Source organism: Symphalangus syndactylus, chromosome 8, assembly GCF_028878055.3.
Source record: "Symphalangus syndactylus isolate Jambi chromosome 8, NHGRI_mSymSyn1-v2.1_pri, whole genome shotgun sequence".
Taxonomy (NCBI): Eukaryota; Metazoa; Chordata; class Mammalia; order Primates; family Hylobatidae; genus Symphalangus; species Symphalangus syndactylus.
In genome coordinates, this window is record NC_072430.2 from 25,995,271 (window position 1) to 26,022,174 (window position 26,904).

Sequence of the window (26,904 nt, forward strand, 5' to 3'; positions counted from 1 at the left end):
CCTGGGGTCAGGAGTTCGAGACTAGCCTGGCCAACATGGTGAAACCCCGTCTCTACTACAAATGCAAAAATTAGCCAGCCATGGTGGCAGATGCCTATAATCCCAGCTACTTGGGAGGCTTAGGCAAGAGAATTGCTTGAACCTGGGAGGCAGAAGTTGCAGTGAGCCGAGATTGCGCCACTGCAGTCCAGCCTGAGGGACAGAATCAGACTGTGCCAAAAACAAACAAACAAAAAACAAACAAGCCAATAAGATGCTTTGTTTTTGTTTTTTTGTTTTGCGTGTATTTTTTTTTTTTTTTTTTTGGAAGATAAGGTCTTACTCTGTTGCCCAGGCTGGAATACAGTGGTGATAATAGTTCACCACAGCTTCAAACTCTTGGCTCAAGTGAACCTTCTCCCTCAGCCTCCCAAGTAGCTAGGACTATAGGCACATACCACCACACCTGGCTAATTTTCTTTTTATTTTTTGTAGAGATAGGGTCTTGCTATGTTGCCCAGGTTGGCCTTGAACTTCTGGCCTCAAGCAATCTTCCTGCCTCAGCCTCCCAAAGTGCTGAGATTATAGGCAGCCCAGTAAGAAACTTTGAAAGATTTCAATGACAGTTGTAGTTATGTATGAGTATAGTGCAGCTCTCCTTTTTATACTATGTGTGTGTAAATATATATATATTCATGAGCTGCATAATGACATTTTGGTCAATGGCAGACTGCATATAGATGTGGTCAATGAAATTGCGTTACTGTATTTTTACTCTACTTTTTCTCTGGTTAGATACACAAATACTTAAAATTGTTTTACAGTTGCCTATGGTATTCAGTACAGTAACATGCTGTACACTTTTATAGCCTTGGAACAATAGGCTATATGCCATATAGCAGGTGCGTAGTAACCTATACCATCTAGGTTTTTGTAAGTAAACTCTATGGTGTTTGTGCAACCATGAAATCGCCTAATGATGTTTCTCAGAACATGTTCTCGTTAAGCAACACATAACTGAATATGTGTGTGTGTGTTTGTATTTTTTTTGTAGTACTTGTCTCTTTTTTCACATTTTCCTCACTTTGAGAAGAGTAGGAAGAACTTGTGTTCTTTTGTTTATAGGATACATTGGGATGGTTAAAATACGAATAGATTATTAACAGTACTTTAACTTGGTTCCCTAGTGCCTAGACCTTAAAAGAAAATCCCTTAACTTTCTACCATGAATTTTAGAGATTAAGAAAATGATCTAATGGGGCAAAGAAGGTGACATCTTATCCCTTCTGTCAAGGGGGATTCAGGTATAGTTTGTATTTGTAGTCTGTAGCGGGGAAAAGCCTCAGATGTTAAGTCTAATACTGTATCAGACCCAACATTAACCTCTGCTCCGAAGCAAGGAAATATTCTGAAGCCTCAGCTTCCTGGAGACACAAGTGGTTTGATGGACAGGATTGAATTCTTCCCTGTGAAAAAGAAGCTGATTCTTGGTGAAAACTGCTCTAGGGAAAATCTAACATAATAACATCATGTGTTAGTTGAAGCTTCACAATTAAATACACTGTTGAGAGATGTCAATCCTAAAGTGCTGTGGGAGGAAGGGATTGTCACAGTTATCTCCTTTGAGCTCCCATCATGATTTACAGATCTCTCTGTGCACCTCAAAGGTATGATCACTCCTACATTCATCTTGTTTTTAAGGGAAGATGAATAGGGTCTAAAATAGAACCTTGGCCTCATTATGTTTGTTTCTAGCAGTGTCCCTCTCGGTTCAAGTGTAGCTGGCTATTCCTCCAAAAATCACACAAGTTCTATTTTATATACTCCTAAGGTTGTGAATGAGCTGGCTGTCTCACTTTTTTTTCTTTCTCTTTTAAAAAAGTATTCAGTAGGCATCCTCCCCTGTGACTGCAGGGAGAATGAGGAAGTAAAGTTCCTGATTTTTAGTATAGTGCTTGGGGTATTGCAGTTATTTTATTTCACACTCAAGTTTTTGTGTAGGTGTGCTTCTTTTTATATAGTCAGTGTGTTTTTGGCAAAAACTGTGTAAATAACATTTTTGTATATCCTATTTTCTGGAATATAGAAAGTGAATTTGGCACTTAAAATAATTATATCATTAATTCTTGTATTTTAAAAACTTTTTAAGTTTTCCACTTGTGGCTCTTACTGTTATGTAGATTTTCCTAGTACTATTCTTACAATTTAGGTAGCTTCAAGCAAATAAATGATGAAGTCTTGTGTGGTAGGCTGAATAATGACCACTCCCCCAAGATATCCACATCCTAATCCCTGGAACCCGCAAATATGTTGTCTTACATGGCAAAAGAGACCTTGCAGATGTGATTAAGTATCCTGAGATGGGGAGATTATTTTGGGTAATCCATGTGGGCTCAATGAAATCACAAGAGTCCTTATAAGAGGGAGACAGGAGGGCCAGAGTCAGAGAAGGTGATGTGAAGATGAAGCAGAGAAAAAGAGGAGGAGATATGATGAGGAAACAGATCAGAGTGATGCCATTGCTGGAAGGAAGGCCATGAGCTAAGGAATGCAGGCAGCCTCTAGAAGCAGGGGAACAGATTTTCACCTAGAATATCCAAAAGGAACACATCTCTGCTGTCACCTTGATTTTAGCTCCATGAGATCCAGTTTCAGACTTTTGATCTCCAGAACTATAAGAAAGCGAATTTGTGGTGTTAGTAAACTGTCAGGTTTATGTTAATTTTCTACTGCAGTTAACAGGAAACTAATACAACTTACTAAGATTGGATTAACCAGGAGATAATTTTGCCCCCAAGATATGGGTGACTAAGGATAATAACAGAATGTGAAGCAGTCAGTTATTTAAACAACTATTTTGCCAGAAAATGGTAAAAAGTGTCATTCTTTGTAGAAGTAGAATGGTATCTTCTCTAATGAATCTCAGGGAGACATTCCTTTCTGATCTTAGCACCAAGGCTAGCTGTGCTGCTTTTGACCAGCTGTTCTGTTTTTCATAGGAATGCTCTGAAGTGGGTGGCTGAGCAGACCTCTTACCAAGTTGGTGGTTAGAAAGCGTCAAATCTCAGGCCTATACCACTTAGAAGTATGGTTTGGCATGCATATTGAATCTTATCCTGGCAGTGTTTTGTGCCCTTGTTCTTTCTTCTTATTTTCTTATGGTTTAATTAATGCTGGTAATTTGCCTTACATCTTTTCTGGACCAAGGCAAGGATTAGGTAAATATATAATTAACATATATAAACATATATATATATATATATAAACATATATATAAACATATATAAACATATATATATAAACATATATAAACATATATATATATGAACATATATATATATATATAAACATAAGTAGTAGGGAAAATATGGGAAGATATTTGACTTTATGTCCAGTGTTTTGCTTCTTTTTTTTTTTTTTTCTGGAGACAGGGTCTTATTCTGTTGCCCAGGCTATAGTGCAGTGACGTGATCACAAATCACTACACCCTCAACCTCCTGAGCTCAAGTGATCCACCTGCCTCGGCCTCCCAGAGAAGTGCTGTGATTACAGGTGTAAGCCACCATGCCGGGCCTGTTTTGCTTCTTAAATAAAACCTTTGTCATATGGTGTTCATGCTATTTTTATATTTCTTTGAAAAAGAGAAGTAGTAAGGTCTCTGATTAATTAGAAGCACTTTTAATTTTAAAAAATACATAATGATAAACAATAAAATGGGGCATACTTAAAAGAATGCTAGAGGTAAAAGGGTGGAGAATCATACACAGGTCTTTGTACCATGCAGTTTTCTATATAAGTAGAATTCTCCATCATTACCTGGAAAATTCAGTCAACTGAAGCACTCTCTCCTCTAATCACATCATAATAGTCGGAAGTGAGATTATGCGGTTTTTTCTAAAGGAAATATTTAAGATGTGTAATAAGCATAGTGTCACACTTTCTATCTAAATATGATGCTGCATGAAGACAGCATGAACAGAGTCTTAGCGGTAGATTTGCACTACACTACCTTTATACTAATGTTACTTGTGTGTATTGAAGCATCATAGTTAGGGCTAAAATAGAACAAACATAATGGGGCCATATGCAAATCAAACTCAAAAAAAAAAAAAGAATCAGCAGAACTTGGTATTGTATTGACATGGGGTTTTGTGGCTGGAACAAATGTGTGTTTGAAGATGCTGTTTATTGAGATGATGTAATTATTTTCTATTGCTGCATAACAAATTACCACAAATGATTTTACCTGTGTTTTTTACCTTTATACTAATGTTACTTGTGTGTATTGAAGCATCATAATTAGGGCTAAAATAGAACAAACATAATGGAACCATATGCAAATCAAACTCATAACTTTGACCTAATTTTGTCTTGTATAAGTTGGGCAAAACAGCCAGTTTTATTCACCCATAAGGGTTTATTGAATTCCTACTGTGTGTCTGGCACTGCACTAGATGCTGGGTTTTAGTAGGGAGCATGTTAGACCTGGCTCTCACGCTTATTGTATAATACCTAAGAGAGAGACCTTAAATACATAATCACTAAATAACTAACCCTACGATTGCGATTATGATGAACTCAGTTAAGAAGTACAGAGTTCTGTGAGAGAACCCAAAAGGGATGATGACAAGCTTCTGGGAAGCAATCATGTTGAAGCTGAGGCCCTGGCTATTGTGGGGTGAAGAGCGGGGGGACAAAGCCTTTCTGTCAAAGGAAGCAACACAGTTGGTCTTCCAACACAGTGGGAAATGGCTTGGCACACTGGAGTTACTGGAAGGAAAGTGTCTGGCTTGAGTGTGACATTCAAGCAGGAGAGTCACAGGAAATAGGGCTGAGAAGAGAGCCAGGGCCATTTCATGCAGGGGTTTCTAGAGTTTAGACATTGAGTGTGATATTTCCGGTTGAAGAATGATGAGATTAGTTTTGCTTTGTAACAAGATGACTCCTATTTCTGTGAGGAGAGTGGGTATAGAGGGAAACCAGAGAGTGGGTATGAAGGGAAACCAGGTAGGAAACTACTGTGGAAGTTCAAATGGAATAAAAAGGTTTAGAATAGGTAACAATTGAGATGAACAATTGTGAATGTGTTTGAGATGCACTTAGGAAATAGGAATCAGCAAAGGCCAGGCGCGGTGGCTCATGCCTGCAATCCCAGCACTTTGGGAGGCCAAGGCAGGCAGATCACCTGAGGTCAGAGATTCGAGACCAGTCTGGCCAACATGGCGAAACCCCATCTCTACTAAAAATACAAAAATTAGCTGGGCATGATGGCAGGTGCCTGTAATCCCAGCTACTCAGGAGGCTGAGTGGGAGAATCGCTTGAACCTGGGACGCAGAGGTTGCAGTGAGCCAAGATCACGCCATTGATTGCACTCCAGCCTGGGTGACTGAGTGAGACTCCGTCTCAAAAAAAAAAAAAAAAGAATCAGCAGAACTTGGTATTGTATTGACATGGGGTTTTGTGGCTGGAACAAATGTGTGTTTGAAGATGCTGTTTATTGAGATGATGTAATTATTTTCTATTGCTGCATAACAAATTACCACAAATGTAGTGGCTTGTAATAGCATCCATTTATTAGCTCTCAGTTTAGTAGATTATAAATCCTTATGAGGCCTAAATTATTGTGTTAGCCAGACTGAGTTCTTGTCTGGAGGCTGTGGGTAAGTAAAAATCTACTTCCAAACTCATTTTTGTTGGTAGAATTCAGTTCCTGTATTTGTTCCCCAAGGTTCCAGTTTCCTTGCTGGCTGTTAGCCGGGGTTATCTTCATTCTTCTCATTTGGCTCTTCTATCTTTTTTTTTTTTTTTTTGAGACGGAGTCTCACTCTGTTGCCCAGGCTGGAGTGCGATGGTGCAGTCTCGGCTCACTGCAACCTCTGCCTCCTGAGTTCAAGCGATTCTCCTGCCTCAGCTTCCTGAGTAGCTGGGATTACGGGTGCCTGCCACCACACCTGGCTAATTTTTATAGTTTTAGTACAGACGGGGTTTCACCATGTTGGCCAGGCTGGTCTCGAACTGCTGACCTCCTGATCCGCCTGCCTCGGCCTCCAAAAGTGCTGGAATTACAGGTGTGAGCCACCGCACCCAGCCTGGCTCTTCCATCTTTAATCCAGTAAAAGTGTGTCAAATCCTTTCCATACTTTAACTCTCTGACTTCTAAACCCCCTTCTCTCTGACCTCTAGGTCCAGATTTAAAGGGACTCATGTAATTAGGTTAGACCTACTTGAGTAATTTATTTTTTCTTTTTCTTTTCTTTTCTTTTCTTTTCTTTTCTTTTCTTTTCTTTTCTTTCTTTCTCTTTCTTCTTTCTTTCTCCCCCTCTCTCCCTCCCTCTCTCTCTCTCTCTCCTCTCTCTCTCTCCCCATTCCTCCCTCCCTCTCCCTCTCTCTCCCCCTCTCTTTCTCTCTTTCGTTTTACTCTTGTCACCCAGGCCAGAGTGCAATGGCACGATCTCAACTCACTGCAGCCTCCACCCCCCAGGTTCAAGTGATTCTCCTGCCTGAGCCTCCCAAGTAGCTGGGATTACAAGTGCCCACCACCATGCCCAGCTAATTTTTGTATTTTTAGTAGAGATAGGGTTTCACCATATTGGCCAGGCTGATCTTGAACTCCTGACCTCAGGTGATCCACCCTTCTTGGCCGCCGAAAGTGCTGGTATTATAGGCATGAGCCACTGCGCCCAGCCTACTGATTTAGGACCATAATTACATCTGCAAAATCCCTTTATCACAAGTGTGAGATTTCGTGATATTCACTCACTCAAGGGGAGGAGATTATACAAAGGCCAGGGTCATTGGGGTCATCTAAGAATTCCTCCTTAGAATTCACAGAAGATAGTGAACCAGGGGAAATGCATATCCGGGTGGGCAGAAAAGATAGGATCCAGTTTTGTACCTATCAAAGTAAGTTTGAGATGCCTTTGACATATTCTGATGGACATCTATGGTAATAGTAATCATAGATAATGTGCTAGATAGTAGGTGCTTTCATCAACTCATTTAACCTAAACAGCAACCCAATGAAGTGAGAATTATTATTATTATTCTTCCAATCTACATATAGGAAAACTGAGTCTTAGTGTGCTCACCAGCTTGTTCAGGGTTACTCAAGAAGTAAGTAGAAGAATCGGTTGTGAAACTGAAGCAGTTTGGCCACAAGGCCCATGTAAAGCACTGTGCTTAGTGGAATCAGTAGGATATGGGTCAGGAGCTTGTAAAAGAGGTCTGGGTTGCAGATAAAAATCCTAGCATCATTGACCATTAGATGACATTTAAAGCCAAGGTAGTAGGTTAGATCATCTTAGGAGAGATTTTAGAGTGGAGAGGAAGAAGACTCAGAATTGAGTCCTGAAAAACTCCCAAAATTTAAGGAATTGATAGAAAGAGAGTTGCTAAGAAATGATACAGAGGAGGAACAGCCAGAAGAAAAACCAGGAGCAAACCTAGGAAAGTTGTGGTGTTTGGAAGCTAAGGAGAAAAGACTCTTTAGGGGGTGGCAGGGGATCAATTTGACTGACCACCTAACGGCGTCATCAAGAACAATTTTGGTGGAGATTTGGTGGGAGAAGCCAGATTGGAATGGATTGAGGAGTGAATGCAAGTGAAGATAACTTTTGAGAGACTTGGTTCTGGAGGATATTACAGAGAGGGACTTAGCCAGAGAGCTATATGGGGTTCAGGAGGGGTTTATTTTTTGTGTCCTTGTTTTAAGATGAGTGATGGTAGAGCATGCTTAAGTATTACTAGGCTGGACCTAGCCTAGTACTACAGTTTCGTAGCTATTAAAACTATACAAGATGGGATAGACAATGGTGTCATGGTCCCTGAGAAGGGGGATGGGATGTTGTGCACCTGGGGGGTTAGGAGGTTCGATAAAAGACTTGCTTTTATTATTTAATGGGAAGGAAGAGGGAGAGGATACAGGTGCATTTGTAGATTTGGTGGCAGGAAGATATGGGAGTTTTGAGTTTCGAGCATGATTCTTTTTCTTCTCAAATTATGGAGAAAAGGCATTTCTTTATCCAAAAAGAGAAAAATAGCATCATTGTTTTTTAAAAATTGTGATTTTGGTCTTCAAAAAAATTCTTTTTTTTTTTTTTTTTTTTTTTTTTTTTTTTTTTTTTTTTGAGGTGGAGTCTCACTCTGTGCCCAGGCTGGAGTGCGGTGGTGCGATCTCAGCTCACTGCAACCTCTGCCTCCCAGGTTTAAGAAATTCTCTGCCTCAGCCTCTGGAATAGCTGGGATTACAGGCGCGTGCCACCATGCCCAGCTAATTTTTTTTTTTGTATTTTTAATAGAAAAGAGGTTTCAGCATCTTGGCCAGGCTGGTCTTGAACTCCTGACCTCGTGATCCACCCGCCTCGGCTTCCCAAAGTGCTGGGATTACAGGCGTGAGCCACTGTGCCCAGCCAAAAAAATTCTTAGATATGGAAAAACACAGAAAGTTGACACAAAATGTATATGCTATAAGATGAAAGTTTATAGAATGTTATAGAACAACTTACTGAAAGAGGTTTTCAGGCATAACCATTGAAATGCTTCTGTGCTTTCCACAGAGGTCATTTCCCTGAACGTGTTCTCTGGATCATGCCAGAATTCTTGGTAAGCTTAATGTTCTCTTTCTCGTTTTTGAAGTGTTTTATATTTAGTTTAGTTCTTCTAAGTTAAATTTATTTGGTACATGTATTGGGGGAAAAAAAGCCTGTTTGTTACTGCTTTATAAGCATTTGTTTTCTTATTGACTCAGCTTTCATACTGGCTCAATCATGTAATTCCAAAATTAGTTGAATATGTAAACACTGCCGTTTTATACACCAGAAGTACAGTGAGTCTTCAAGGTAAGTGACCCAACAATAAGAGAAAAGTGGGCAGCATTGTTTTAAAGTACACAGATATTAAATATAACTTTGTTCTGCCTCCAGCAGAATGCTGTCCAGAGACATGGTTTGAGGCCCAACCACAAATCTAAACAGCTTCGGAATAGCTTAGCACCTGGCAGTTAAAAGGACTTGAATGTGCTAGCTATTTAGCTTATTTTTAAGTTCTTATGTATGCTCTAGACTTGGGCTAATTGGGCCCTGTAGACAGGAGTTAAAGATTTTAGATTTCGGAGTTATGTATGTGCTGTCAATACTGTACTGGGCAACCCCTAAATTAGAGCTTATCTGGTAAATTGCTTTATAAATAATTTATTTCCGCCTGACAAACAGAAAAAAATAATCTCAAATAGCAGAAAAAGATTTTTTTCTCTCTGCATACAATTGTCACCTTTTGACTGAAGCTAAATTAGTCTAAGAAGCTTATGTTTTGTGATGTTGAGTAAAAAAGACAAGGGAAATGAAAAAAAGTTATTTCACAACTTTATGAGGTTGTCCCAGTAAATGAGAGACCAAATACATATTTCCTAGTTGGCATATTGAAAGCAAATCCAAGCCTATTAAATAAGGGTAATTGAGTCAGATTGTGCTTTGCACTTGTTTTTGAAATCTTCTGCTTCCTCAGAGACTTTACTCCATGTTGTTTTCCCTTTTTCCTGATCCTCGAGTTCTCCTTCCCACACACATTTGAGTCTTTTTGTAAAAATAAAAAAAAAAAAAAAATTCTCTGTCACCCTCTAGTTATTTCTTTTATCCCTCCTTCCACTAGTTTTTGCAAGAGCAGTTGATACCAGCTGTTTCTACTTCTTTATGCCCCAGTCACTGGATGTGCTGGAAGATCAGGCTTCCATCTCAAGCACTCCACTGAAACTGCTTTCATTGAAGTTACTAATGTCTCCCTGTTCCTAATCTGGTGGAAATGTCTCAGTTTGAATCTAACCTAATTTCTGTAGAGCACTCAGTGCTAGGATATTGGTACTTTCCTCCCCTTGCCCAGTGACAAACTGTGCTCTTCTACCTGGTTCTTCTCAATCAGTGACTGCCTCATCTCCTTTCATTGGCTGCTATCTCTGCTTGTGCCTTAAATATTGGTACTCCATTGTCAGCCCTGTTTTCTTGTAACTGTACGCATTCTTCCTGGGAGAGCAAATGTTATCATTGCTTGAACTACTATCCAGGCCCTATTTTCAGCCTACATCTCTTTCAGGTTTTCAAGACCCTTTCTTGAGTTTCTTACCACTTCTAGCAGCCCACTAAACACAAAACATTTGGATAGTCCACAGGCACCTTAGACTCTGAGGTTAATAATACTTTTTCTTCCAGCTTTCCATGTTTTATTTTTAAATTTAATTTAATTTAATTTAATTTTAGAGGTGGACTTTCGCTCTTGTTGCCCAGGCTGGAGTACAGTGGCATGATCTCGGCTCACTGGAACCTCCACCTCTCGGGTTCAAGTGATTCTCCAGCCTCAGCCTCCCAAGTAGCTGGGATTACAGGCATGCGCCACCACGCCCGCTAATTTTTGTTTTTTTAGTAGAGATGGGGTTTCTCCATATTGGTTCCAGGCTGGTCTCGAACTCTCGACCTCAAGTGATCTGCCCGCCTCAGCCTCCCAAAGTGTTAGGATTACAGGCATGAGCCACTTCACCTGGCCTCATGTTTTATTTAGCGGCATGCCATTCACTATTCTGCCAGGACTCTAGTTAGAAACATCCAGACTTCTTCCTCTCTCTCACGTTCTCCCCACCCACCAACTTAGTCTCCTAGTTGTGTCAGTTATAACTGAAATATTAATACCTCCTTTATTTGTTTCTTGCTCATCATTGCCATTACCATAGTCTAAGTTCAGTGTCTAATGATAATAGCTATCATTTATTTAGCTTTATGTGTCAGGCCTCTTCCAAGATTTTGCATATCTTAATTGTCACAGCACACCTCTGTGATGGGTATTGTATTTGACACCTGTGGTGCACAACCTCATTCTCCTATCTGCCTTACTCTGGAGTCAAGCTGTGGCTGTGGGCTGTGACAGACAGTTCTGTTTGGGCTTCAGCTCACTTCAAGGTGATGGCACCTGGTTTCAAGCACATATTGCTGCACATTGTTTACTTTCCATCCCAGGCTTTTGACTCTTCCAAGGCTTAGTTCTCTGGTGGGAACTGGCTCAGGAAGCATAAATGTGCATCTCAGAAACGTAAGGACCTTAATGTCCCACTGGGGCAACCTTCAACTAATGGAGTATGAGAGCTGAAAATAAATGCTTATTTGTATTGATCCTACAGTAGAAAATTCTGAGGGGCATTCCGTATGTTCCTCAAAAGATCCAGATCAGATTGAGTTGGTAATGCATTTTTGTATTGGTTTTTCTTTATTCTTGATTTCACTCTCAATTCCTCCTCACTTCTAATTGGGATTACCTTCCAAATCACTTTCATGAATCCAGGCTAAGACATTTAGTATCTACCGTGGTTCTAGAAATCGACAATATCCACTGGAATCTCAGAGTGGATGATTCACTGGTGAGACTGCAACAAGGACCCCATTGCTGGTGGTAGTGGGTACTAATAGCCCCCTGCATGCATCGCAGCACAGTCACTAAGACTCTTACCTTCAGGGGATTGGGACTAGAATTGAATGGAAGGTGAAGAGTTGGGTTAATTGATAGCTCTAGGACTTGAATGGTATGGGGGTGGTGGAAATTAATAAGGACTTTGAGCGAATGGACCTCTTTTAGCTTTTGAAACCTTGAGGACAAGAGATCAGCCAGTTATCAATGCAGGGTACACTGAAAAGAGGGCCTATGGCAGCATTTGGAAAGATCCCAATTGCTTGTGACTATAGGACAGATTATGCTAAAAATCAGGCTGAAGATTTAATCATAAGGGTGAAAAAGCTATACACCTTCTGTGGTGGGTTTGTACTGTGTCAACTGGGCTAAACTGGAATTATGTTTCCCAGAACTCCCTTCTAGGCTCTGGATTAGCACTGGCCATGAGACATTTTGAGTGAGATTTGGAAGACAGAAGTGAAGCAGCAGCAGCTGGATATATTTTATGGCTAAAGATTGGTGCTGGTACTAGGCACTATTGTAGCTCCCACACATGATTGCTAATCTGCTGTGTCATATTGTTGGTTTGGAGCAGTAGCCAGGTCTGCGGCTCCTTCAGCCCTTGTTGCATCACTGCCATCAGCTTCTGGCAATTCTGGGCCAGTGTGTATAGCTTTTCTGCAGGTTATCTGAATCATTGAGGTTGGAAGCCTGAAGGTGGTGAGAGACAGACATGGACTCTTGTTTGTCCTCATGGGTTCCAGATTGTCTTTGGGATTCCAGTCTATTCTTGCTCTTTTCTATTTTGTATTAATCTTTCCAACTCCAGATGTGGAAGCAATCTTATACAGACTGTTTAACCAACTCCCACACCTGTGTGAGGCCAAACTCCTATATAAGTCTCTTATTGTATATAATTCATAGTGGTCCTACCTCTCATACACCCTTGACAGGTGTTCAGGGCCAAAGTCTGACCCTAACATGGGAAGAGTAGGACCCTGAAATCTCAGAAGGAGACTTCTAAGTGGATGACCTGAGAATCTTGAACTCCTGAATTTTCCTGAGTCCTCTGGATAGGCAGGATCAACACCTTATTAGAGAGAATAACTTTTCCTTGTTTGGAAACTAGGCAGAGATCGCATAGAGGTGGATTTCTTACAAGGTGATACTTGTTCTCCTTAAGCTCTGTCCCATCTCTCACCCTTATTTCCTCCAGAACAATAGGTAGACACAATCTCAGCATAGCCTAATCAGGGATGTTGTTCTTATTCTGGGGGAAAATACTCAAGCAACTAATCCCAGGATCTGGCTAATATGTACCAGTAGGAACAGAAGGAACATTTAGGGAGGTGGATCTTGCAGGTCTTGCCTGGAGTGGGCTGGCGGAATAATAAGGATGAATAAGGGAGAATTTATTAACATGGGAACGCTATTCGTAACTCAGGATTTGACATCCTAATAACTTGGTCCTAAGATACACTGGTGGGATGGTTTCTTGAAGCTTGGACGTGAGTATGACCTACAGTACATTAGATAAATATGCAAGAACTGCTTTGGCAGAGTATATTGAGATCAGAACTCACAAAGAAGAGAGAGTTTTAGAATGGATTTACTATATGAGACTGGAGAACACACTATCTGACCATGCTTCTTAGGAAGGTCCAAAGAAAACACTTCATTCACCAAGGTAATTAAGAATGCACTGGTGAGGGGACACAGGCTGGAGTTGATAGGAGATGCTTCCATGGAGCTGTGTTCCCTAGTATCCATAGCAATGATAGGATTTTGGAATGGCAGAGGCCAGATGGTGATACCATTAGGGCTAGGGCAGATGTAATTACCATAATGGGCCACAGTGGCATTCAGGGTGTCTTTATCCACAGAGACTTGGGGCAGTGACTAGTATAGGTCATGGGGCAAGAAGGATGACAGCCAACTAGGATGTTAGTTGACTTGTGTGATTCATACCTTCATCTCTGAGGGATCTTCTCTTGCCTTGCTGTTGTTGGGCTGTGGTTGCTTCCAGTGCCTGTTTAGAATTATTCACCAGGCATGGAAGCAATAAAAAACATTCCACTATATCCCTTGAGTTCAAGATAAGTTCTTTCCTTTCCCCATTAGGTAGTAGCTTCTCCTTGAAGACTCAGTGACCAAAGGCAGGAGGGGATTAAAGCTGTATTCTGTTAGCTGTCTCTTAAGCACTATTTGACATCATCTTCAAACTCCCTCATGCAAGCTTTGACTCATGTTATCCCAACAGTGTCTTGTCTTGAGCATGCTCACTGTTCATCTTTTCCTTTCTGCTCCAAGGCATCTCCATTGTCCACCCAGCAGAAGGTACAGGTGAGAGAGCATACAGGCATGTGCAGCCTGGAGGTGCTAGGAAGTTAATGCTCCTCTTGGGCAACCCTGAACTAGAGGGGGCAGGAGCCAGTAGGGAAATGCTTTTCCTTGTCCTTGCATAGACAATTGACAATTCTGAGAGCACTCTAATGGTTCCTTAGGGAATCCTGGCAAAATTGAGCTCCAGTTACCCACAGCAGTGACCTCGATAAAGGCAGCTTTTTATTGGCATATGTACCTTTACAGTTTCATGTTCCTTGGTCCTTTACTTCACCTTCCAGCTAAATTATCTGCATGTAAATGTCCTTTTCTGATGCGCTGCTTTGGGTAAGAACCCAGGCTCATACAAGTACATTTGTTATTTGTGTGCATGGATCTGTCTGTCTACCTGCCTTCCTATCTAATCTGCCTATTCATCCACCCACCTACTCATCCATCTATCCTGTTACGGAGTACAAATAAAGGACTTAGAGTGGTAAAAATACTTGATCAGCACAGCTTTAGAGATGGTAGGGTTTAGTTCTAAACTGAGTTCAACTGAACCAAAACATACTCTCTTCTTCCTTCATTGTACTGTCTTCCGACCTTTGAAGATGAAATCAGTAGGCCTTAGTTAGCTTGTCTTTCCAAGTCCTCAGTGGTCTGGAGCTTCTTAACTGTCCATACAAGTTGGTTATAGTTCACCAGTATACAAGTTGGGCCATGCACATGCCCATCCATTTGTCAATAAATTATTTTCCTTTTCCTGTGCTTCACTGTGTGGAGTTGCACCCCCCACAGTCTATTTTGAAAATGTCTGTACTTTTTTCTGGTTCCTTTTTGAGTCCTGTCAACTCATTTCGTTTCTTTCTTTTTTGTTTGTTTGCTCATTTCTGTTCTTAGTTTTCGTATTTCTGCTTCAGGATTTTTTTTTTTTTTTCATATCCTAAGTGCTTGCTTGAAGATATCTAATTCAGTTTGGAGTGTTGTATTACCATATTCTTCAGCTTTGGGTTTTTTTTTTTTTTTTTTTTTTTTGAGGGTGAGGGTTTCATCAGCTGAAATGCTTTGATTAGCATTTTCTGATTTTCTTTGTAAACAGTTTTCTGTGTCTTTTTGGCTTTTTTGGGTATATCTCTTCATTCTCTACTTAAAACATTCCATAGCCCCCTCCTGTGCAGTAGCTTTTATAGATGATGTTGGGGGAGGAGATGGGTTTGGTGTATCTTGTTTCTCCTTCGTTTCTGTTGGATCCTTTCTGTTTTTCCTCTTGTTTCTTTCTTTCCCTTTACTGCAGTGTTTCCAAATGTACCTACCCTTCTCTCTATCTGGTTTGCCCTCACAAGCTGTGCCTCTCCAAGGCTAACCCTCACACCTGTTTCCTGGCTGGTGCTTTAAAGCACCCACGTCCTGACCTATGTATAATATTTTGGCTTTTACGGCTGGACTCTTTCTGGGGGATGATTTTTTCTTGCTTTGTCTAAGTCCATGCCCCCTCTACTCATTTTTAGTGTCCCATAAGCCTCCCTTCCTGTCTCCAAACCTTTAGACTTGCTGTGGCAGCAGCTCTGTTGGAATTTGGTCTATTTTTCTGTGACAGGTAATTTGAAGGTTGTAATATTCTGTATCCTAGTACTAGTACAGCGTGGTTCATATGCAGTTTTATTTGTTGGTTTTATGATCTTTTTTTTTTTTAAGGGTGAGTGGGGAGATTTGAAATCAGGCAGACTTCATTGATGCCCACATCCAGAAGTTTCTGTGTACTTTTAAAGGCTTAGCTCAAATTATCATCTTTCCTTTGAAGTCTTTCCATACTGCTTTCCAGTTTCCATGCTCAGATACTCTGTTTCCTTGTGTTCTAACTACCTTACCTCTCCCTAATTACATTTGTTATATTGCATTGTAATTATATATTTGTCTCCCCTCCCCCCATCAAATTGTGAACACCTCTAAACCAGCAAACTGGTTTTTTTTTTCTTTTTTGTGGTACATACTATGTGCCCACTAAATGGGTTGACTTAAAGCAGAATAGAGGAACAGTTAATGAATGTCACTGTGTCCGAAATTTATTCCTGCTGGTGGGTTCTTGGTCTCGCTGACTTCAAGAATGAAGCCACGGACCTCGCAGTGAGTATTACACCTCTTAAAGGTGGTGCATACCCAAAGAGTGCGCAGCAGCAAGATTTATTGTGAAGAGTGAAAGAACAAAGCTTCCACAGTGTGAAAGGGGACCCGAGCAGGTTGCTGCTGCTGGCTGGGGTGGCCGGCTTTTATTCCCTTGTCGCTGCCCATGTCATGCTGATTGGTCCATTTTACAGAATACTGATTGGTCCATTTTACAGAGTGCTGATTGGTGTGTTTACAATCCTCTAGCTAGACACAGAGCACTGATTGGTGCGTTTTTACAGAGTGCTGATTGGTGCATTTACAATCCTTTAGCTAGACACAGAGCACTGATTGGTGCATTTACAATCCTTTAGCTAGACACAGAGCACTGATTGGTGCATTTACAATCCTTTAGCTAGACACAGAGCACTGATTGGTGCATTTACAATCCTCTAGCTAGGCAGAAAAGTTCTCCAAGTCCCCACTCGACCCAGGAAGTCCAGCTGGCTTCACCTCTCATCACCTCAGACAGTTATGAATAATATGAATATTTTGGGATCAAATTTATCTTTTTTTGTTTGTTTGTTTGTTTGTTTGTTTTGAGACAGGGTTTTTACTCCTGTCTCCCAGGCTGGAGTGCAATGGTGTGATCTTGGCTCACTGCAACCTCTGCCTCCCAGGTTCAAGCGATTCTCTTGCCTCAGCCTCCCAAGTAGCTGGAACTACAGGTGTGTATCACCGTGCCCAGCGAATTTTTTTGTATTTTTATGTAAAGGTTTTGCTATGTTGCCCAGGCTGGTCTTGAACGCCTCGGCTCAGGTGATCTGCCTGCCTCATCCTCTCAAAGTGTTGAGAATACAGGCATGAACCACTGCACCTGGCCTAAAAGGAATTCTTTATGCTGCATACAGCACAGCCTTATGTTCTTGGATTTATCTACATTGTTGTGTGTTAGGCGTATTGTATTCATTATCATGGATTTAAACTTACGTGTATGAAGACTATAATTTATCTACTTTACTGTTAATGAACATTTGAGTTGTTTTTCTTTCTTTCTATTAAAAACAATATTGCTGTAAACATTTTTTGTTTCATCTCTCCTGGTACAAATGTATAAGAGTTTCTCTCAGATACATGCCTAGAAGTCAAATACTCTAGTGGTCATGGTGGTATACACATCTTCACCTGTACTAGATAATTCTGATTTTATCTCAAAATAGTTTTATTAATTTATACTCTTAGCAGTACTGTGTAAGTAATCTGGTTGTTCTTCATTGTGTCCAATAGTTTTTATTTTTGTTTTATTTTTGAGACAGAGTCTTGCTCTGTTGCCCCGGCTGGAGTGCAGTGGCATGATCTCGGCTCATTGCAAACTCTGCCTCCAAGTTTCAAGTGATTCTCCTGCCTCAGCCTCCTGAGTAGCTGGGATTACAGGCATGCACCACCACACCCAGCTAATTTTTTGTATTTTTAGTAGAGAAAGGGTTTCACCATGTTGGCCAGGCTGATCTTGAACTGCTGACCTCAAGTGATCTGCCTGCCTCGGCCTGAGCCAGGTGTGAGCCACAGTGCCTGGCCCAGCAGTTTTTATTGTCACATTGAAAAAAAATCTTTGCTAATCTGGTAGGGATGAATCTTACTGTCATCTTATTGTGATTTTAAATTTACATTTTCCTTATTATTAGTGAGGTTGAACATTTTTCTTTTTCTTTTTCTTTCTTTTTTTTGAGACAGAGTCTTGCTCTGTCTGCCAGGCTGGAGTGCAGTGGCGCCCCAATGTCGGCTCACTGCAAGCTCTGCCTCCCGGGTTCACGCCATTCTCCTGCCTCAGCCTCCCGAGTAGCTGGATCTACAGGTGCCCGCCACCACATCCGGCTAATTGTTTTGTATTTTTAGTAGAGACAGAGTTTCACCACGTTAGCGAGGATGGTCTCGATCTCCTGACCTCGATTCGCCCACCTCAGCCCCCCAAAGTGCTGGGATTACAGGTGTGAGCCACCATGCTCGGCCGAGGTTCAACATTTTTCATATGTTTATTGGCTGTTTAGATTTCTTTTGTGAAGTGCTTGTGTCTTTTTCCTGTTTTTCTGTTGCATGATTTTTCTTTTTTTGCTATGAATTCTGTGTAGCAGTTGTTTGTCAACTCAGAAGCCTTGCTTTTCTTTAAAGTGTTCTGTCTTTTCCCTGCACGTTTGCTTATGCTGTTTCTTTGATGTGGAATATATATTCCTGTTAAAACTCACTCAGTTCTTCAGGACCCATAGCTGTCAAGCATGAAGCCATCTCTGTTGTTCCAACTAGATGTGCTGCCCCTGCCTCTTTGGAAGTCATGCAGCACCACATTTTGCCTGTAGTGCATAGTTAGGTATTATAGTTTTTTTTTTTAATTGATTCTGTTTACTCTAGGAGATAGTGTGCTTTGTCGGGAGGAACTGTTTCATCATCTTTGTTTCCCAGTGTCTATCATAGTAACTGTGTGCGTTTAGCTGCAAGTAAGAGAAAACTCAACTACAGTGGCTTAACTAAATAGGATTTTTAAAAACCTTGCATAGCAGGGAGTCTGGAGCCAGGAAGCCCAGGCCGCTAAGAATCTAGATTCTTTGTGCTCTGGCAGGCTTAAGTGTGTTTTAGCTTTTGTCCTCATTGATTATTCACATTCACAAAAGAATATGGGAGAAGAGGAAAACAGTTTCTATTTGTGAGGCATTTTCTTTATATGTAGGTTTTGAAATCCTCTTCACTAGACTTTTCTGTATGTTGAATTTTTGGTCACATGGTATTACATGGCCATCCTTCTGCAAGGGAGGCTATGAAATCAGATATTGAGCTTCCCAAGGGGAGAAGGTAGTTGAGAATGGTGTTTAAGTGGACCTGACTACAATGTCGCCCACAAAGAGTACTCAATAAATATTCTTTGTTTAATTTTAAAATTTTTATTAAAACAATCCATATAAATACTTAGTCAAATAGTACAAGAGGGATTTTATTCCCAGTTTCTACTTTCTTCTAATATTTTCTACCAATTTCAAGTGGCATTTTAAAACTCTTGAGTCATCAATTTTAGACCTCTTTTATTTCCCTGCCCATCTACTTAATGAAGTTATATTATAATTTTGGTTGAATCCACATTCAGTTTTTAATGGCTATATAAATATTCATTGCGGAGGCCAAGTGTTTTATGGTTTTATTTTCCCTTCCTTAAATAAGTTTTTTTTTGGTTGTTTTTCCTGGAGTTAAATTACCCCAGTCTTTTCATTCACTTAGCTTTCTTTGAGTCTCTAAGTGTTTCCACATGTTTTAACAGCTTTGTAAAATACTTTTCATTATGATTTTCTGTAGGTTAGATAACCCATGAGCTCTTTTTTTCTTAAAGACAGTCCTTTCTGGAACTCTGTTCATCTCCCATTCTGGATTGGTTTCTTTCGCAGCTTTGCGTAATTGTCATAATGGGATTTTCCTTCACTATCATCCTGGGAATTATGTGCTTAATCCTGTTTCCTGGATGCAATGGCTATCCTCTTTTTTAGTATTATATCTGTGGCGCTTCCTCCAGTAGGTTACTGAGAAAGCTTGCATAGGAGATTTTTTTTTGGAAAAGCTTTTTCAGATATTAAAATGTCTTCATTATGTTTTCATATTTGTGATAGGTTTGCTTGGTGTAAAGTTGTATTGAATTGTTACTTGGGATTTTGAAGGCATTATCCCATTGTCTTCTAGCTTCTAATGATGCTAATGAGAAGTTTGATGCCATTCTCATTTCCAGTGGTTTGTTATGTGACCTATTTTTTTAAATCTCTGGAAGGTTTTAGGATCCTCTCTTTATCCCTGGTTTGGAATTTTGGAATTTTACATTTATATTGTAAAATTTATTTGCTAAGCACTGAGTGTGCCCACTAAAACTCCTTTAGTTCTGGGGATATTTTTTGAATTGGTCCTCCTCTGGGTTCTTCTGTTCACTTTTTCTAAAATTCTCTTAGATACTGGATTTCCAAGATTATTCTGTGTTTTTTAATTTTTTTAATCTCCTGTTATCTCCTTGCATCTTTACTTTACATTTGGTCACTTTCTTTAATTTTATTATCTAGACCTTTAATAGGCTCCCCCTATACAGATTTAAAAATTTTCTAAGAGCTTGATTTTTTGTTTTATTTCTTCTTAATTGCTCTCTTTTTCTATTTTATGGTTGAACTATATACCTCCTTAAGGATAATTATACTTTTTATGAAGTTATTTTCCTAGTACCCTGGGTTGCCTCTCTTTCTTCTGAACTTCCTTTTCTTTTTTCCTGTTTATTTTGGTGTCTTGCATGTTAGGGATTTCTCTCAATTGTCTGGTGATCCTTGACTGTTAATGTGAATAAGACACCAAAATGCTGGTTAGAAACTGTCTTGCTGGTTGGAGGCTTACATGGTATAGTTTTTCACTGGGAGCCCCATATGTCAGTATCAACAACTTTTACCCAAGTTTGTTCATTTTTCCATAAAAGGATCCTCTGGACTTCTTGGGGAACATTAGCCTGGCTCTCTGCTTTCTGAAACCAACAGCACATGTGTAGACTTATATATTATTCTGCATTTTCCATTCCTACCTCATCTTTGCTTCTCTCTATACCCAGTGACCCCAAATCTGGTTCTTCTCCCAGGAAATTATTGATCCTAAGTGTTACGAGTGTGAGGACTTGGGGAATAAAACTCCTTAAATCCGTTTCAGACATTTCCCCTGTTTGCTTTCTTTATCTTGCCTTCCCCAGTCCTCTGCCTTTGGTGGTTACCGGTGCTTCTATAATTTGGAGCCTTTTGGGGTTCTCTGGGGGTGATTTAGCTTGCTCACATGAACAGTTTCCTCTGCAGGCATTTTAACTTGACCTTTTCCCATTCTGCTGAGTCATTTACCTTTCTTTCAAATGTTTTCTGTCCTCATGCATTTTAGCTTAGGGTTATAAATGTCTTTGTGGGTTATTGAATGTGTTTCTGTTTCTTGTTTACCTTTATGTTTGGGGGTATGAAAATGTTTTTACCATGTTGAAATTGGAAGTCAATAAGTGACTTCCTTTTAATGAATTATAGCAATATAATGTACATATATTGTATAATTACTATATACTTGGCACCATTCTAAGTGGTGTACGTTTATTATCTTATTTAATCCTTATAATGTCTGGTTTGTGTCAGGCATTTACTTTCCTAAGATTTTTAAATTGTATTTTAAGTCTTCTTATCTCCACAACAAATCCTATAAGGCCAGTACCATTAGTAGTCTTATTTTACAGATGAGGGTACAGAGAAGCACAGAGGTTAAGTAACTTGCTTGAGAATGTATACATTATAGCTAGTAAATGGGTCCTATGCAATGAGACTCTAAGCCACTACTGTTTTAGATAGCTCTCTGCACAGTGCCTACATGCAATGTGACTTGTTAAATATTTGTAGAATGAAAATTTTAAAGTATACTCTGGGTTTTATTTTTTTAATTAAGATCTTTGTAGATATGTCCTTTGGTTAGCTATTGCTTATTCGCTTTTTATTCTTATTTTCAGCCAATTTTAATATCATAAATAAGGACAGTTTAGTAAAGTGTAAGCTTAAGGTATGTTTTCACTCACATTTTAAAAAAGTTTTAGAAAATGGAAGACAATAAAGCAAATAGTGGGAAAGTAACATTGAATTTTTATGTCATTTTTAGTGAGTTTAAAATTCCCTTTTATGGGCACACAACAAAGAAAGAATAAGTCATTTTCTGTGGTTCGTTGTCTTTCTCTATGGATGTCCTTGAATTTTTTAATGTTTATGTTTATCAACATGCTATCATCCAGATATTATAGATACTTTAAAACTTGCCTTTTTACTTCCAGAGGTGTGACCCAAAATAATAACTACTATAAATAAAAAATTAAATAGATATTTTTCTTTGTGTTTACTACCCCTTCAGATATATTACTTCAGATTTATTTGTGCTAAGTAAACAGGTAATTAATGACATCTAGGCCTATATGAAGATAAATACCTCTATGTATATAAAGTAAACCCATGTGCGTGTATATTAGTGATTCTCTTTATTAAAAATAGGCCGGGCGCGGTGGCTCGCGCCTGTAATGCCAACACTTTGGGAGGCAGAGGCGGGCAGATCAATAGGTCAGGAGATCGAGACCACCCTGGCTAACATGGTGAAACCCTGTCTCTACTAAAAATAAAAAAATTAGCAGGGCGCGGTGGCGGGCACCCGTAGTCCCAGTTGCTCAGGAGGCTAAGGCAGGAGAATGGCGTGAACCCAGGAGGCGGAGCTTGCAGTGAGCCGAGATCACACCTCGCACTCCAGCCTGGGCAACAGAGTGAGACTGTCTCAAAAAATAATAATAATTTAAGGCTGGGCATGGTGGCTTATGCCTGTAATGCCAACACTTTGGGTAGGAGGAGTGCTTGAGCCCAGGATTTGAGACCAGCCTGGGCAACATAGGAAGACCTTGCCTCTACAAATAATAAAAATTTATCCAGGTGTGGTGGTGCAAGCCTGTAGTCCCAGCTACTCTGGAGGCTGAGGTGAAAGGGTTGCTTGAGCCTGGGAGGTTGAGGTGGCAGTGAGCCCTGATTGTGCCTTTACACTCCAGTGTAAGACTGTCTAAAAAAAAAAAAATCATGCAAATTTTCTTTCTAAGGGTGTTATGGATACAGTCATCTTCCATAATTTAAAGTTGGCAATAGCTTGCTTTGGTAATAGCTAACTTTGTTTTCTGGGAACTCTAATTAAAGCATTTTAGTCTTCATCATTTGGCCAAATAAAATATTACATTTATTTGACAGGTCTTACTGCATGTCATTTGAATTTCATTAGAACTTGATATGTTTGATTTTAATGTTGAGTCATTGTAGTTTTTATATGCTTTTGTATGCTAAGTACATTACTGCAGTTAACAGAAATGTTTAGGAATATTTTAGGTTTAAGATACAGCTTCTATGGTGGAGATTCTGGCTCTCCATCTGACACAAGATAGGCCCATTTGTGGTTAGGTGATCAGTTCTTGCCAATGAAATTGAGCAGAGATTACATGTAAGACTTCAGGGCTGGTGTATTTAACTGTCAGTGTAACTCCTTTAAAAGCTTTATTTCCACTGCTTCATCAACTGGCAGTACTCTAGATGTCAGCTTCTCTTTAAACATAGGTTCTGTAGTGAAGAAGACATGTAACAGAACCCTAGACAAGCCACACTGGACATGCAGAATGAGGGAGAAGTGAACTATTGTATTAAGCCACAGAAATTTTGGGGTAATATGTTACTGTAATATAATATAGATAATTATGAGTGATAAAACCTCCTGTGTAGAAAGTCTGGTATGAAGCCTCTCAGAATTTTTTTTAAGACTGTGGAGCTGCAAATAATCTACCATTTTTACAAAAACAGACACATAGACCAATGGAACAGCATAGAGAACCCAGAAATACAGCCTCACACCTACGGCCATCTGATCTTTGGCAAAGTGGAAAAAAAAAAACGAGCAGTGGGGAAAGGTCTTCCTATTCAAGAAATAGTGCTTGGATAACTGGCTAGCCATATGCAGAAGCATGAAACTGGACCCCTACCTTTCACTGTATATAAAAGTTAACTCAAGATAGATTAAAGATTTAAATGTAAGACCTCAAACTATAAAAATCCTAGAAGAAAACCTAGGAAATACCTTGGTCTTTGGAAAGAATTCCTAAGTCCTGAAAAAGTAATTGCAAGAAAAACAAAAATTGACAAATGGGATCTAATTAAACTACAGAATTTCTGCACAGCAGAAGAAACTACCAGCAGAATAAACAGCATACTCAATGGGAGAAAATATTCGCAACTATGTATCTGACAAAGGCCTAATATCCAGAATCTATAAAGAACTTAAACAATTCAACAAGCAAACAACAAATAACCCCATTAAAAAGTGGGCAAAAGACATGAACAGACACTTCTCAAAGGAAGACATACAAGTGGTCAACAAACATGAAAAAATGCTCAACATTGCTAATCATCAGAGAAAGGCAAATCAAAACCACAGATACCATCTCACACCAGTCAGAATGGCTTTTATTAGAAAGTAAAAAAATAACAGATGCTGGTGAGGCTGCACAGAAAAGGGAACACTTACACACTGTTGATGAAAATGTAAATTAGTTCAGCCACTGTGGAAAGCTGAAAAAACTTACAACTACCATTTGATCCAGCAATCCTGTTACTGAGTATATGCCTAAATGAATATCACAGTAGACACATGCACCTGTATGTTCATCACAGTACTATTCACAATAGCAAAGACATGGAATTAGTGTGGGTGCCCGTCATTGGTGGATTAGATAAAGAAAATGTGGTACGTATGTTGGGCATGGTGGCTCATGCCTGTAATCCCAGCATTTGGGAGGCTAAAGAGGAAGGATTGCTTGAGCTCAGGAGTTGGATTCTAGCCCAAGCAATGTTGTGAGACCTCATCTCTACTGGGAAAAAAAAAATTAGCTAGGTATGGTGGTATACACCCACTGCCCCAGCTCCTAGGGAAGCTGAGGTGAGAGGATCACTTGAGCCCAGGAGATGGAGGCTGCAGTGAGCCATGATCATTCCACTGCACTCCAACCTGGGCAACAGCGGGAGAACAAAAAATCCTGGGCAACAGAAAACAAAATAAAAATGTGGTACGTATACACCATGGAATATTATGCAGCTATAAAAAATAACAAAATCATGTCCTTTGCAGCAACATGGATGCAGCTGGATGCCATTATACTAGAAGAGAATTTAATTCCGGAACAGGATTAACATCTAAACCTATATGAAGTTCTTGTAAGTGGGAGCTAAACATTGGTGCACAGGAACATAACGGTGGGAACAATAGATACTGAGGACTACTAGACAGTGGAGAGAAAGAAGAGGGAAAAGGCTGAAAAACTACCTATTGGGTACTATGGTTACTACCTGGGTGATGGAATCATTTGTACACCAAATCTCAGCATTACACTGTATAACTCATACGACGAACCCACACAGGTACACCCTGAATCTAAAATAAAAGTTCAAATTATATAAATTCATCTTTTTTTTTTTTTTTTTAGGAGAAAAAGGATATTAGCTGTTAGCTTTCCAATGAGGGAGATGGAGATGGAGTTGGGAGATTTTAAATCTTTAGAACACCTCTGAGAGACTCTCAGACCAACCTGGAAACGTCCCATTTGCCTTGATGATGTTTTTGCTTTTTTTTTTTTTAGAACTTCAGAAATGATACTTTAACAGTGAGCAAGGACAGATATTGTAGGTCTGGAGGATAATGTCAGTCACCTGATTCCAAATTTTCATGTACATCTTTCCTGCCTCCTTCCCAAAATAATATTAACAAGCTGAAAAACACACATGACCCATGCTTTCAGCATTGCTCAGAGATAGGGAGTATGATAATCTTCAGATTACATGTAATTAGGGAAAGGAAAACAGTACCAAATGTCATAGGGCTGTTGCTGCAGTAGTCTTGTTGGGTATGGAATAGTGGAGAAGGGGAAACTTAAGAGACTCTATGAAAAAAAGGAGACTGGGCGTGGTGGCTCACGCCTATAATCCCAGTACTTTGGGAGGCTGAGGCGGGCAGATCACCTGAGGTCAGGAGTTCAAGACCAGCCTGACCAACAAGGTAAAACCCTGTCTCTACTAACAATAGAAAAACTAGCTGAGCATGGTGGCAGGTGCCTGTAGTCCCAGCTACTCGGGAGGCTGAGACAGGAGAATTGCTTGAACCCTGGAGGCTGAGGTTGCAGTGAGCCAAGATCGTACCACTGCACTCCAGCCTGGGCGACGGAACGAGACTCCATCTCAAAAAAAAAAAAAAAATAGACTGGCATGGTGATGCGCATCTGTAGTCCCAGCTACTTGGGAAGCCGAGGCAGGAGAATCACTTGAACCCAGGAGGCAGAGGTTGCAGTGAGCCGAGATCACACCACTGTACTCCAGCCTCAGTGACAGAGCGAGACTTGGTCTCAAAAAAAATTTAAAAAAATTGGCTCTATGGAAAAAAGGAGAGAGGCCCCAAAACCTTAGACAAAACACCTGCAGAAATCATTCTCAGAAAGAGAAAATGTCAACAATATGTGCCAAAATACACAACCCTGGTCTAGGACTTGTTAGTTTACACCTGTGGCTAAGGAAAAGGGTGTTAAAGTGAGCAGAACCAGAAGGGGCAGCCTCTAAGAAGCCTTGCGTTTAGGGGGGAATCAGATAAATAGAAAAGGGGTTGGCACCTTGGAGATGTGACCGGTGAAGAGAAAGAGAAAATTATACATTTTGCAGAAACAGGAAAAATTACTAGTTTTTCTCAATCATTCATTAAACAAAGTGAACCTCACTAAACTGTTAGTGACCTTTTATACTTAGAATGCTGTGTAATAAATGCCTAGAAATAGAAAAAAATTACTACAAAACTACTGTAAAAGGAAAACAGAAAATGCAAATAAAAATATTCCTCCAAATCCAACCATTATGTAGAAAACAAAACAGGAATATAGTACTCCAAACTGAATAAATGTCCTGAGACAAGCATTAGATGATATAAAAAGACAAACATAACACCTGGAATCAGGTATTAAAAACGAAGAAAGAAATGGACAAGAAAAGGGAGGAAATGGATTCTGGAAAAAAATGACAATGACGATTCTGGAAAAAAAAGAAGGAAAAGACAGAATTGTATCGGAAATGATGAATATATTTACAAGTTCTCCAAGGAAGAATAGATTTAAATACAAATTTAATAAGGGCATTGAAGAAAAGCAGGGGAACACTTAAAAAAATTAAATACAGGAAGAAGAAGTGTCAGAGAAAAAGTGGCTGAAATGGAGAACAGGCAAAGAAGATGTAACATACCTAGAACTGGAATCCTTAAAGAAGAAAGATTATTCAGCAAATAAAGAAGACTTGAGTATACACATTGAAATGGCTTACTAGGTACTGGGGAAAATTGATTATGATACAATTATCAGTTCTCATAACGAACAGCTCTGAGATATATCCTATTAATACTATTAGACTTCAATATTGAGTGATATTATTAGATTTTAATATTTAAAAAAA

At 39.7% G+C, this 26,904-nt stretch overlaps 1 protein-coding gene across 7 annotated transcripts in view; it reads left to right on the forward strand.

Annotated features, from left to right (window-relative positions):
- RPS6KA5 (ribosomal protein S6 kinase A5) overlaps nucleotides 1–26,904 on the forward strand; it is a 191,342-nt gene that overhangs the window by 13,059 nt on the left and 151,379 nt on the right. Inside the window, exon 1 of one of the 7 annotated variants that reach the window (XM_055288425.2) lies at nucleotides 8,536–8,581. The exons of the other annotated variants lie outside the window; for them this stretch is intronic. The gene's annotated coding sequence lies outside the window, so the exon portion shown is untranslated. Of the gene's footprint in view, nucleotides 1–8,535; nucleotides 8,582–26,904 lie in introns of those variants that run through there. 7 annotated transcript variants of the gene reach the window in all.